At 40.0% G+C, this 13,745-nt stretch overlaps 1 protein-coding gene across 2 annotated transcripts in view; it reads right to left on the bottom strand.

Moving 5' to 3' along the window:
* The window catches only part of LOC109433216 (anoctamin-4), a 133,551-nt gene that overhangs the window by 91,782 nt on the left and 28,024 nt on the right, over positions 1–13,745 (bottom strand). The gene's annotated exons all lie outside the window — the stretch shown is intronic.

Below are 13,745 nucleotides of genomic sequence, written 5' to 3'. Positions count from 1 at the left end.
AACTTGATGCATATGAATCCATTCTTCGTTACCTTGAATACGCGGTAGTCTTATAGTGAATGTGGAGCATATGAATCCATTCTTCGTTACCTTGAGTACGCGGTAGCCTTATAGTGAATGTGGAGCATATGAATCCATTCTTCGTTACCTTGAGTACGCGGTAGTTTTTTAGTGAATATGGAGCATATGAATCCATTCTTTGTTCCCTTGAATACGCGATAGTCTTTTGGTAAACATGGAGCATGTGAATCCATTCTTCGTTCCCTTGAATACGCGGTAGTCTTATAGTGAATGTGGAGCATATGAATCAATTCTTCGTTACCTTGAGTACGCGGTAGTCTTTTAGTGAGTATGGAGCATATGAATCCATTCTTCGTTACCTTGAGTACGCGGTAGTCTTTTAGTGAACATGGAGCATATGAATCCATTCTTCGTTACCTTGAGTACGCGGTAGTCTTATAGTGAATGTGGAGCATATGAATCCATTCTTCGTTCCCTTGAATACGCGGTAGTCTTATAGTGAATGTGGAGCATATGAATCCATTCTTCGTTCCCTTGAATGCGCGATAGTCTTTTGGTGAACATGGAGCATGTGAATCCATTCTTCGTTCCCTTGAATACGCGGTAGTCTTATAGTGAATGTGGAGCATATGAATCAATTCTTCGTTACCTTGAGTACGCGGTAGTCTTTTAGTGAACATGGAGCATATGAATCCATTCTTCGTTTCCTTGAATACGCGGTAGTCTTTTAGTGAACATGGAGCATATGAATCCATTTTTCGTTACCTTGAGTACGCGGTAGTCTTTTAGTGAATATGGAGCATATGAATCCTGTTGTGGACAACCCGATTGCGGTGTACCGCGCCGCTGAGCTCGCACAAGACAAAGCACTACTGTCATGCGCGATGCAATAAAAGCGTATCAATGATTTTAATTTGGTGGTCGTTTGTGCTCTATGTGTGTGTATTGTTGTCCATAGTAAAGTAGTTATTGTTTACGTCTCGCGAATAAATGTTGTACCTTTAAACGTGTCGCGAATAAAGTAGTTTTATCCGTACATTCGTGCGCGTTTTATTCCCCAATGTAGGGACACCGGATTCCGAACACCGTCCGGTTACCGCAGTACAAAAAATCCATTCGTCGTTCCCTTGAACACGCGGTAGTCTTTTAGTGAACATGAACCGTTTTGCAGCCCAGCACATGTATCCATTCCGCGTTTATTTTACCGGTTGTCTACTCCTCGCCTGATTATAACAACTTGTAATGTAATTAAAATATATTCTTTCATTCGCAATGTGTATCTATTTATTTGTCTAACGTTTATAGAGTGACCAAGGGTTTATTATTTGTTATCGGCAGGTTTGTTCTCTTCGTTATGGGGGGTTTTGTCGGCCAAAATGCTTGAAACATTGTAGATTAATTCAGTTTGTTTGGGAAAAATTTGAGGCCAATTTTGAGTTCCATGGGTTGTTAAAAAAAAACCATGACGAAAAGAACAAAACGGCCGAAAATACGTAAATTTCCCTATATATCCACTCTAGCAATTGACCCCTTGATCCACCCTAAACGCTTGAACCCCACTCATTCTGTTTTAATTCTTTTTCTTTCATGTAACATCGAGCCTTTAATCCGGAGCTTCGAGGATATGGCAGGCAGAACAGGCTGGATAGTAGCCTTGGAAATTTAATCACCGTGCATCCGCCTGAAGCGTGAAGCAGTGAACGCGTCAAAAATAAAGTACATGCTGGCAGGGGAACCGCAAACGATGAAGCAAGCCTACGCAGCAGTGTTACGATAGACGAGGGCACTTTCGAGGTGGAGGAGCACCATTCACCATACACCTTAACTGCTGGCGTAATAAAAACTATATTTAAAAAATAATCGTCACGCATAACTAGTGAACGAAATGTCCGATTTGAAGAAATTAGGTTAGTTTTCACTCGAAGAAAATGTATGAAGCAAAAAAAAATACGGGGTAATTATTGCACATTGTGGGGATTTATAGATTCCATCGCGAGAAATGATTTGGCTTATTTTTAGCGTACGTATTTTATAAATGTTAAGCCGCTAGTACACAGGGTCAAATATTTGACAAGGAGTGAATTAGGGCTCAAACAGCTGTTCATTAGCGTCAAACAGATGAACAGAGAAAATAGGTAGAGCAGCTAAGAGTGTAAAGTTAAAAATACCTTATCGAACCATCGAACTGGTATCCTATTGAACAAAATCAACATTGACGATTGCCGCAAAATCGGAGATAAGTATTGCAATCATTTTAAAGAAATTTTCACTAAAATCTTTAAATATCAAGAATAACATCGTAGACTCCATCAAATAATGAAAATTGTTTCATTTTAGAATATTAGCTAGATAAGTTTAGTCAATAAATCATCAGAATAAAACATTTTCTGATGCAGTACACGATGTGTCTGGTAGAAGAAATTTATTACAAAAAAAAGCATCGCTAATTTTTACGTTACGTGAAAGTTGACGCTACTAGCTTTCATTCGAGCCCAACATCGAAATATTCCATCGGGGGAACTTTTTCATACAAAAATTGGGTATGTTAAGTAGAAATAGGGATTAATTTGGAACCGTTCATTTTGTATGGGGAAAAACAGTATTCTGAAAAAGTTGTTCGAGATCCCTCGGTGGATTTTTTTGAGGGACCGTGCAAATGAAAGCTGAAAGCCTCTATTTTTGAATAGCGAAAAATTTGACGATGCCCATTTTTTTTGTTATAAACCTTTCCCATACACACGCCGTGAGTATACAAGATAGACGTTATCTTCAGTGGGTGGATTAATCTTGGTTGGGGCAGTTGCCAACACCCGAGTGTTGAAATCAAAACAAAAATGGTGTTGCCATTAAGACAGCAGTTCACTCTTCGCTTCTCTACCTTTTTTCTCTGGTCCTTCAGTTCATTCCTTGTCAATGATTTAACCCTGTGTACTGCTACCCTTTGTTTACAATGCAAACTATCGCAAAAGTGTACTCAATACAATACAGCGTCCAATATTCACTGATACGTGGTCTGCTTTTATATCTATTACGCGAAAAAAAAAAATCCACACAACTTATTTGCGCGCAGCAGTCTAAACAGGTGGAATCTCAGCAATAAGATTTAGGTATTAGATTTTTTTAGCTTTTCACGCGGACTAGGATTTGAAACGACAAAAACGCAATAGGCAGGGCAAAGTTTGAGTGGGATAGCTAGTAATGTACATCTTATGATAACGCTCGCAAAAATGATTGAATCGATTATCCACTGTCCAGGAATACGGTTCCACTATCCAGGAATAAGTTAATACTATAAAAAATCATTAAAACCGGATTAGTATTAGAGCCACTAGCGTAGGCAACTTTTTTTCACTCACACGTTTTCCTTGATTAACACGAGAAAGTGCAAGTGCCCCTATTCCGTCCTTTTCTTTCTCGTGTGTGTTTAGGAGAATTAGAATGAAAGAAGAAACAGCTGCTTACGCTAGTGATGCAGTAGTTATTGTCGAAACTTTTTGATTTTGGAAATTGTCTGCTCTAATTCAGACATTGATTGTTCAATGACATTAGACTACATTGCAGATACTTTATAGAAATAAGCATGCATAGTTATAAGATTGGGTCAACAAGGTCGATTTTTTGGAACAACGCTTTTTTCGATTCCTTCCAACGTCCAAAATACCTGGGCAAAATTTGGGAGCGATTGGTTGCGTCTCCGTATTCCGCTCCGCGATTTGTATGGGATTTTGCGTGGGAAAACGTACTTTTTTGCATTTTTCTCATTTGTTGGAGAAAATTGACACAAACCATAACTTTTTTTTACTTCGACACTGGTTCTTCCTTACGGGGCATCCATTAAGTACGTCACGGTTCTAGGGGGGAGGGGGTTTTGTGAAAGTGTGACAAGCAATGTATTGAGTAGTATTGAGTATAGGAACACCCCGTATGAAGGGGGGAGGGGGGGGGGTGTAAAAATTCCCAATTTTAGCGTGACGAACTTAATGGATGCTCCCTTAGGGCCTAACTGACATATTCGATTTCTCTTCATCGATCCTCTCTTTGTGTTATCAGAGAATATGTATTGAGTTTTCCAAAGATTTTTTGGTTGAAATGCGAAGACGACGACTACATCTTGCTCTAGAAACAAAAAGAATAATGATTTTGTTTGTTTTGATCAAGTTATTAGCGAAAGAGAGAGTCGACGAAGAGAAATCGATCAAGTCAGTTAGGCCCTTAAGGAAAATCATTGTCGACTTATTCGTTTATTTGGGAGGCTCGGGCGCCCCTAACTTATGACGTTAAAATATAGCAAAAAAACTTTGTCGAAGACCGCACATTGATTCGAGGCTTGTGAAAAAAGTTATACGCTTGGCAATATGGGCCAAAAATTGAGATTTTATTATTGATGTTATTCCTTTACATGTTAAATGTTAAGCACCATCGGACAATCTGCACGTTGTAACTTTTATCACAAATGTTGGATCGCCTCGCGGTCTTTGACAAAGTTTTTCGGCACACCTCAGGCCATATCTTATCGTCATCGGTTATAACGTAAAAGATAAAATTTTGCCCCTTATGAGTGAAATGCAAAAATGCGCGGTTTTCCATACTAAATCACATGCACATTTCAATCGCAATGCGGAATACGGGGACGCAACCAAACGTTGCACAGTTGTTTCGGACGCTGATATGTAGGTACCGAAAAAGATTTATTTCGGGTTGATGCGATCAAATTTCAATTTTCCTATACAACGTTGACCCACTGTACCTAACTAGTACATCAAATATATTATAATTGGTTAAGACATAATTGAAAAGTGAGTATCGTATGAAAAAAGAGTTTTATTTTGCATTAGGTATGTACTAAAATAAACAAAATCTCCTAAAATGAAAATGATATTAGAATCACATCGAAATATCTTCTAAACAAAACCGACATAATATGAAACAGCTAATATTTTTTTTAGAAAACGGCATAAAATCGAGAAAAATGCCTCATAGAACCTTTTTTGTACAATCAGCTATTTCGAATTAGGCGTGAAATATCCTTAAACCATGTATTATAGCTAGTATTAGTACAGTTAACAGTACCAAAGATTTAAATCGAATTGTGGAAAGTAAAGCGTAGTTGTAAAAATACACTGGAAATATAATCATTTATTGTGTTATTGTCGCGCTTATCTTAGATTCTCAGCAAGCTGCGTTCGAAACGCGCATCCTCACCGCGGCCCCGCGCACGTATGATTTGTACACGGTGTGCACCTAGGCTAAAACTGTTTTGCAGCCGCCGGGTGGAGCTGTCAGCCGCCGTGTACAAATCAAACGGGCGCAATCTTATGAAGGCTGACTCAGATCAGCAGGATCTGAGTGGTTAAGCTAGGATGCACAATAATAGGTGTAAATAATAAAGAAACCAATAAGTTGTATTGTTCATTTATTGAATTCAGTTTGAAATATTCCCAATACGTTTTGTAACTACAGAGACTTGACGGGCTGCTCCCAATTATTTTTTAAATTTCTTTTATGCTACCAATTACTTCCGGAAACAAATACAGCATAAGATCTTTTTTTAGTATATTTTTGTTCGTGAATTTTAACTTATGCTAATTCTTCACACATAGCATAAGATCTCTCAAAATATCAAAATCCGTATTTCATTGAGGAATTTGAGTAAACCAACTAGAATTTCCAATTCCATAAGGTCAATTGCTTCCTTAGGGTCCCAGCTAACTCCCAATATGCGAGTTGTGACCTTTTAGTCAGCCAAAACCTTACCCTCCAAACTTTTGTGGGGGTTTGTGCTTGAAAATCTGATAAATCTTTAAACAAAATTGCGAAATCCGTATTTCATTTCATGATTTTTTTAGTAAACCAACACGGATTTCCACTGCGCAGGTCTCAATCGCTTCCTTAGGGTCCCAGCTAACTCCCAATATGCGGGTTGTGCTTGAAAATCTGATAAATCTATGAACAAAATTGCAAAATCCGTATTTCATGACTTTTTTTAGTAAACCAACACGGATTTTCAATTCGCAGGTCTCAATCGCTTCCTCAGGGTCCCAGCTAACTCCCAATATGCGGGTTGTGACCTTGCAGTCAGCCGAAACCTTAACCTTCAAACTTTTGTGGGGGTTTGTGCTTGAAAATCTTATAAATCTATGAACAAAATTGCAAAATCCGTATTTCATGATTTTTTTTTAGTAAACCAACACGGATTTTCAATTCGCTGATCTCAATCGCTTCCTTAGTGTCCCTGCTAACTCCCAATATGCGGGTTCTGACCTTGCAGTCAGCCAAAACCTTAACCTCCAAACTTTTGTGGGGTCTTGTGCTTGAAAATCAGATAAATCTAAGAACAAAATTGCAAAATCCGTATATCAAGAATTTTTTTAGTAAACCCACACGGATTTTCAAATACTTGGGCGCAAACGCTTCCTTAGGGTCCCAGCTAACTTCCAATATGCGGGTTGTGACCTTTCGGTTTGCCAAAACCGTAGCCTCCAAACTTTTGTGGGGGCTTGTGCTTGAAAATCAGATCAATCTACGAACAAAATTGCAAAATCCGTATTTCATGAAATTTTTTAAGTAAACCCACACGGATTTTCAAATACTTGGGCGCAAACGCTTCCTTACACTCAGCCAAATAACCTTAAGATTTCCATAAGGCACAACTTATGAAACGGCCTTTAAATAATTCATAATGATTCGGATGAATTTCATAAGGTCACTCTATGACGTAAAATCGTCTCACAGTTTGGCTTTTATTCATGTTTAGCAACTTGGTATTCTCAAGCGTCGGTAGCCGTGTGGATAAAGCACGGGCTCGGTGATCCCGACGTTCATGGATCGAATCAAGTCTGCTGCTTTTTGAGATTTTTTGTTCTTTTCATAAGTCTATCTTATGAAATTTGTCATAGAAAACACGATCAATTTTCATAAGGTATTCTTATGCCATCCATAAGAATTAGTTATAGCAAATTTTCATAAGGTATTTCGATGAATTTCGCTAGTTTTTTTTTCGCTGAGTGTAGGGTCCCAGCTAACTTTCAATATGCGGGTTGCGACCTTTCGGTTTGCCAAAACCTTAGCCTCCAAACTTTTGTGGCGGCTTGTGCTTGAAAATCAGATAAATCTAAGAAACAAATTGCAAAATCCGTATTTCAAGAATTTTTTTCAGTAAACCAACCCGGATTTTCAAATACTTGGGCGCAAACGCTTCTTTATGGTCCCAGCTAACTTCCAATATGCGGGTTGCGACCTTTCGGTTTGCCAAAAACTTAGCCTCCAAACTTCTGTGGGGGCTTGTGCTTAAAAATCAGATCAATCTAAGAACAAAATTGCAAAATCCGTATTTCATAAAATTTTTTTAGTAAACCAACACGGATTTTCAAATATTTAGGAGCAATCGCTTCCTTAGGGTCCCAGCTAACTCCCAATATTGTGCGTTTAGCACTAAATTGATTTCCGAAAAAACTTCATCGACTTCCGCTGCCTTTCCTATGCGTTAAACATAACGTCGGAAGTAGTGCGCTGTACAGTAAATCTGGTTTTCTATACAGCGCACTACTTCCGACGTTATGTTTAACGCATAGGAAAGGCAGCGGAAGTCGATGAAGTTTTTTCGGAAATCAATTTAGTGCTAAACGCACAATATGCGGGTTGTGACCTTTCGGTTTGCCGGTTAGCCTCCAAACTTTTGTGGGGGCTTGTGCTTGAAAATCAGATAAATCTAAGAACAAAATTGCAAAATCCGTATTTCAAGAATTTTTTTCAGTAAAGCAACACGGATTTTCAAATATTTAGGAACAATCGCTTCCTTAGGGTCCCAGCTAACTCCCAATATGCGGGTTGCGACCTTTCGGTTTGCCAAAACCTTAGCCTCCAAACTTTTGTGGGGGCTTGTGCTTGAAAATCAGATAAATCTAAGAACAAAATTGCAAAATCCGTATTTCATGAATTTTTTTTAGTAAACTTACACGGATTTTCAAATACTTGGGCGCAAACGCTTCCTTAGGGCCCCAGCTAACTCCCAATATGCGGGTTGCGACCTTTCGGTTTGCCAAAACCGAAGCCTCCAAACTTTTGTGGGGGCTTGTGCTTGAAAATCAGATCAATCTACGAACAAAATTGCAAAATCCGTATTTCATGATTTTTTTTAGTAAACCCACACGGATTTTCAAATACTTGGGCGCAAACGCTTCCTTAGGGTCCCAGCTAACTCCCAATATGCGGGTTGCGACCTTTTGGTTTGCCATAACCTTAGCCTCCAAACTTTTGTGGGGGCTTGTGCTTGAAAATCAGATCAATCTACGAACAAAATTGCAAAATCCGTATTTCATGAATTTTTTTTAGTAAACCAACACGGATTTTCAAATACTTGGGCGCAAACGCTTCCTTAGGGTCCCAGCTAACTCCCAATATGCGGGTTGCGACCTTTCGGTTTGCCAAAACCTTAGCCTCCAAACTTTTGTGGGGGCTTGTGCTTGAAAATCAGATCAATCTAAGAACAAAATTGCAAAATCCGTATTTCATGATTTTTTTTTAGTAAACCAACACGGATTTTCAAATACTTGGGCGCAAACGCTTCCTTAGGGTCCCAGCTAACTTCCAATATGCGGGTTGCGACCTTTCGGTTTGCCAAAACCTTAGCCTCCAAACTTTTGTGGGGGCTTGTGCTTGAAAATCAGATCAATCTAAGAACAAAATTGCAAAATCCGTATTTCATGAAGGGCCTGATTACGAGTGTCACTTCACGGTGAAATCGAAAAAGTGACACCGGTAATAAGGACGGGAAAGTGATTCCCATTTGATTAACCCACAACTTTTTCACCGTGGATTCGCAATGTGTCACCGTGAGCGATTTTCACCGTGAAGTGACACTCATAATAAGGGCCGAAATTTTTTTAGTAAACCAACACGGATTTTCAAATACTTGGGCGCAAACGCTTCCTTAGGGTCCCAGCTAACTCCCAATATGCGGGTTGTGACCTTTCGGTTTGCCAAAACCGAAGCCTCCAAACTTTTGTGGGGGCTTGTGCTTGAAAATCAGATCAATCTACGAACAAAATTGCAAAATCCGTATTTCATGATTTTTTTTAGTAAACCCACACGGATTTTCAAATACTTGGGCGCAAACGCTTCCTTAGGGTCCCAGCTAACTCCCAATATGCGGGTTGTGACCTTTCGGATTGCCAAAACCTGAGCCTCCAAACTTTTGTGGGGGCTTGTGCTTGAAAATCAGATCAATCTACGAACAAAATTGCAAAATCCGTATTTCATGATTTTTTTTAGTAAACCCACACGGATTTTCAAATACTTGGGCGCAAACGCTTCCTTAGGGTCCCAGCTAACTCCCAATATGCGGGTTGCGACCTTTTGGTTTGCCATAACCTTAGCCTCCAAACTTTTGTGGGGGCTTGTGCTTGAAAATCAGATCAATCTACGAACAAAATTGCAAAATCCGTATTTCATGAATTTTTTTTAGTAAACCAACACGGATTTTCAAATACTTGGGCGCAAACGCTTCCTTAGGGTCCCAGCTAACTCCCAATATGCGGGTTGCGACCTTTCGGTTTGCCAAAACCTTAGCCTCCAAACTTTTGTGGGGGCTTGTGCTTGAAAATCAGATCAATCTAAGAACAAAATTGCAAAATCCGTATTTCATGATTTTTTTTTAGTAAACCAACACGGATTTTCAAATACTTGGGCGCAAACGCTTCCTTAGGGTCCCAGCTAACTTCCAATATGCGGGTTGCGACCTTTCGGTTTGCCAAAACCTTAGCCTCCAAACTTTTGTGGGGGCTTGTGCTTGAAAATCAGATCAATCTAAGAACAAAATTGCAAAATCCGTATTTCATGAAATTTTTTTAGTAAACCCACACGGATTTTCAAATACTTGGGCGCAAACGCTTCCTTAGGGTCCCAGCTAACTCCCAATATGCGGGTTGTGACCTTTCGGTTTGCCAAAACCTTAGCCTCCAAACTTTTGTGGGGGCTTGTGCTTGAAAATCAGATCAATCTACGAACAAAATTGCAAAATCCGTATTTCATGAAATTTTTTTAGTAAACCAACACGGATTTTCAAATACTTGGGCGCAAACGCTTCCTTAGGGTCCCAGCTAACTCCCAATATGCGGGTTGCGACCTTTCGGTTTGCCAAAACCTTAGCCTCCAAACTTTTGTGGGGGCTTGTGCTTGAAAATCAGATCAATCTAAGAACAAAATTGCAAAATCCGTATTTCATGAATTTTTTTTAGTAAACCAACACGGATTTTCAAATACTTGGGCGCAAACGCTTCCTTAGGGTCCCAGCTAACTTCCAATATGCGGGTTGCGACCTTTCGGTTTGCCAAAACCTTAGCCTCCAAACTTTTGTGGGGGCTTGTGCTTGAAAATCAGATCAATCTAAGAACAAAATTGCAAAATCCGTATTTCATGAAATTTTTTTAGTAAACCAACACGGATTTTCAAATACTTAGGAGCAATCGCTTCCTTAGGGTCCCAGCTAACTCCCAATATGCGGGTTGCGACCTTTCGGTTTGCCAAAACCTTAGCCTCCAAACTTTTGTGGGGGCTTGTGCTTGAAAATCAGATCAATCTAAGAACAATATTGCAAAATCCGTATTTCATGAAATTTTTTTAGTAAACCAACACGGATTTTTAAATACTTAGGAGCAATCGCTTCCTTAGGGTCCCAGCTAACTCCCAATATGCGGGTTGCGACCTTTCGGTTTGCCAAAACCTTAGCCTCCAAACTTTTGTGGGGGCTTGTGCTTGAAAATCAGATCAATCTAAGAACAAAATTGCAAAATCCGTATTTCATGAAATTTTTTTAGTAAACCCACACGGATTTTCAAATACTTGGGCGCAAACGCTTCCTTAGGGTCCCAGCTAACTCCCAATATGCGGGTTGCGACCTTTCGGTTTGCCAAAACCTTAGCCTCCAAACTTTTGTGGGGGCTTGTGCTTGAAAATCAGATCAATCTAAGAACAAAATTGCAAAATCCGTATTTCATGAAATTTTTTTAGTAAACCAACACGGATTTTTAATTACTTAGGAGCAATCGCTTCCTTAGGGTCCCAGCTAACTCCCAATATGCGGGTTGCGACCTTTCGGTTTGCCAAAACCTTAGCCTCCAAACTTTTGTGGGGGCTTGTGCTTGAAAATCAGATCAATCTAAGAACAAAATTGCAAAATCCGTATTTCATGAAATTTTTTTAGTAAACCCACACGGATTTTCAAATACTTGGGCGCAAACGCTTCCTTAGGGTCCCAGCTAACTCCCAATATGCGGGTTGCGACCTTTCGGTTTGCCAAAACCTTAGCCTCCAAACTTTTGTGGGGGCTTGTGCTTGAAAATCAGATCAATCTAAGAACAAAATTGCAAAATCCGTATTTCATGAATTTTTTTTAGTAAACCAACACGGATTTCCAAATACTTGGGCGCAAACGCTTCCTTAGGGTCCCAGCTAACTTCCAATATGCGGGTTGCGACCTTTCGGTTTGCCAAAACCTTAGCCTCCAAACTTTTGTGGGGGCTTGTGCTTGAAAATCAGATCAATCTAAGAACAAAATTGCAAAATCCGTATTTCATGAAATTTTTTTAGTAAACCCACACGGATTTTCAAATACTTGGGCGCAAACGCTTTCTTAGGGTCCCAGCTTACTCCCAATATGCGGGTTGCGACCTTTCGGTTTGCCAAAACCTTAGCCTCCAAACTTTTGTGGGGGCTTGTGCTTGAAAATCAGATCAATCTAAGAACAATATTGCAAAATCCGTATTTCATGAAATTTTTTTAGTAAACCCACACGGATTTTCAAATACTTGGGCGCAAACGCTTCCTTAGGGTCCCCGCTAACTCCCAATATGCGGGTTGCGACCTTTCGGTTTGCCAAAACCTTAGCCTCCAAACTTTTGTGGGGGCTTGTGCTTGAAAATCAGATCAATCTAAGAACAAAATTGCAAAATCCGTATTTCATGAAATTTTTTTAGTAAACCAACACGGATTTTTAAATACTTAGGAGCAATCGCTTCCTTAGGGTCCCAGCTAACTCCCAATATGCGGGTTGCGACCTTTCGGTTTGCCAAAACCTTAGCCTCCAAACTTTTGTGGGGGCTTGTGCTTGAAAATCAGATCAATCTAAGAACAAAATTGCAAAATCCGTATTTCATGAAATTTTTTTAGTAAACCCACACGGATTTTCAAATACTTGGGCGCAAACGCTTCCTTAGGGTCCCAGCTAACTCCCAATATGCGGGTTGCGACCTTTCGGTTTGCCAAAACCTTAGCCTCCAAACTTTTGTGGGGGCTTGTGCTTGAAAATCAGATCAATCTAAGAACAAAATTGCAAAATCCGTATTTCATGAAATTTTTTTAGTAAACCAACACGGATTTTTAATTACTTAGGAGCAATCGCTTCCTTAGGGTCCCAGCTAACTCCCAATATGCGGGTTGCGACCTTTCGGTTTGCCAAAACCTTAGCCTCCAAACTTTTGTGGGGGCTTGTGCTTGAAAATCAGATCAATCTAAGAACAAAATTGCAAAATCCGTATTTCATGAAATTTTTTTAGTAAACCCACACGGATTTTCAAATACTTGGGCGCAAACGCTTCCTTAGGGTCCCAGCTAAGGGGTGATACTCACATCGTAAGTACTGTGTAAAAAGATAGGCCAAGAAACGGTCAAGAAACGATTTTCTGTCGAAATTTCTTGAGCGGTACTCAGCTGAAACGGAAAAATCGACGAACTTGATGATCAATGATGATGGTGACAAGGGTGGTGATGATTGTGTCGATCAAGCCAGCTGTCAATTTTTCTTTTGGGAAAAATAGCCTGACCAATTATTCCGCAAGGAAAAGTGACGTTTCTCGCGCTGTTCGGATTTTGTGCGAAGTGCGAGATGTAAACAACATAGAGCGGCTGCTGCTGGTGTGAATTAGATGATGTTTCTGCCGGATTCTAATGCCTACATTTCTATGGAACCATCACCGGAACACTGCGGTTAGCTGTTGCTAGAATGGACCACTGGATGAGACGCCGGAACTTGTTACAAATCATACAAATTGAGTGTGGGGAGCAACTATTTTCAAAATGAAGTGGTGTTGATTAGTGATTAGTACGGGAATTCCTCCGGGAGCTCTTTCTGGCAAACCTCCAAGAGTTCCTCCGGAATTTCTTTCTGGGATTCTTCCTGATTTTTTTCCGGAAGCTGTTGTGAATTATTAGCAATTCCTTCAAATATTTCCAGCAGTTTTGGAATTCGCCTAAAAGTTCTTTCTGAGATTTCGTCCTAATTTTTCTTCTAGGATTTCAAAACCAGTATTTGAGTTTGTGATTTTTCCAAGATTTCTATCTGTGATTCCCCAAAAAAAAACTCAGGGAATTCCTCCTGAAATTCAATTTCACCACGAATTCTTGAGAGGATTCCATCAGGGATACCTCCAGAGATTCTTCCAGGAATTCCTCCAGAAATTCCTCCAGGGATTCCTCCAGGAATACCTCCAGGGATTCCTCCAGGAATTCATCCGAGGATTGCACCAGTAATTCCTCAAAAAAATCATCCTAGAATTCCTCCGGGCATTCTTTCAGGAATGCCTCCGGAGGTTCTTTCTGGAATTCCTCCACGAACTCCTCCAGAGATTGCTTCAGGAATTCCTCCAGGGATTCCACCAGGAATTCCTCCAGGGATTCTTCCAAGAATTTCTCCAGGGATTCCTCCTGGGGTTCCTCCGGGAATTCCTCCA

The sequence above is a fragment of the Aedes albopictus genome, chromosome 3 (genome assembly GCF_035046485.1).
Source record: "Aedes albopictus strain Foshan chromosome 3, AalbF5, whole genome shotgun sequence".
NCBI classification, from domain to species: Eukaryota; Metazoa; Arthropoda; class Insecta; order Diptera; family Culicidae; genus Aedes; species Aedes albopictus.
The sequence above is the reverse complement of the archived record's forward strand: the minus strand, read 5'-3'. Positions and strand labels throughout refer to the sequence as shown.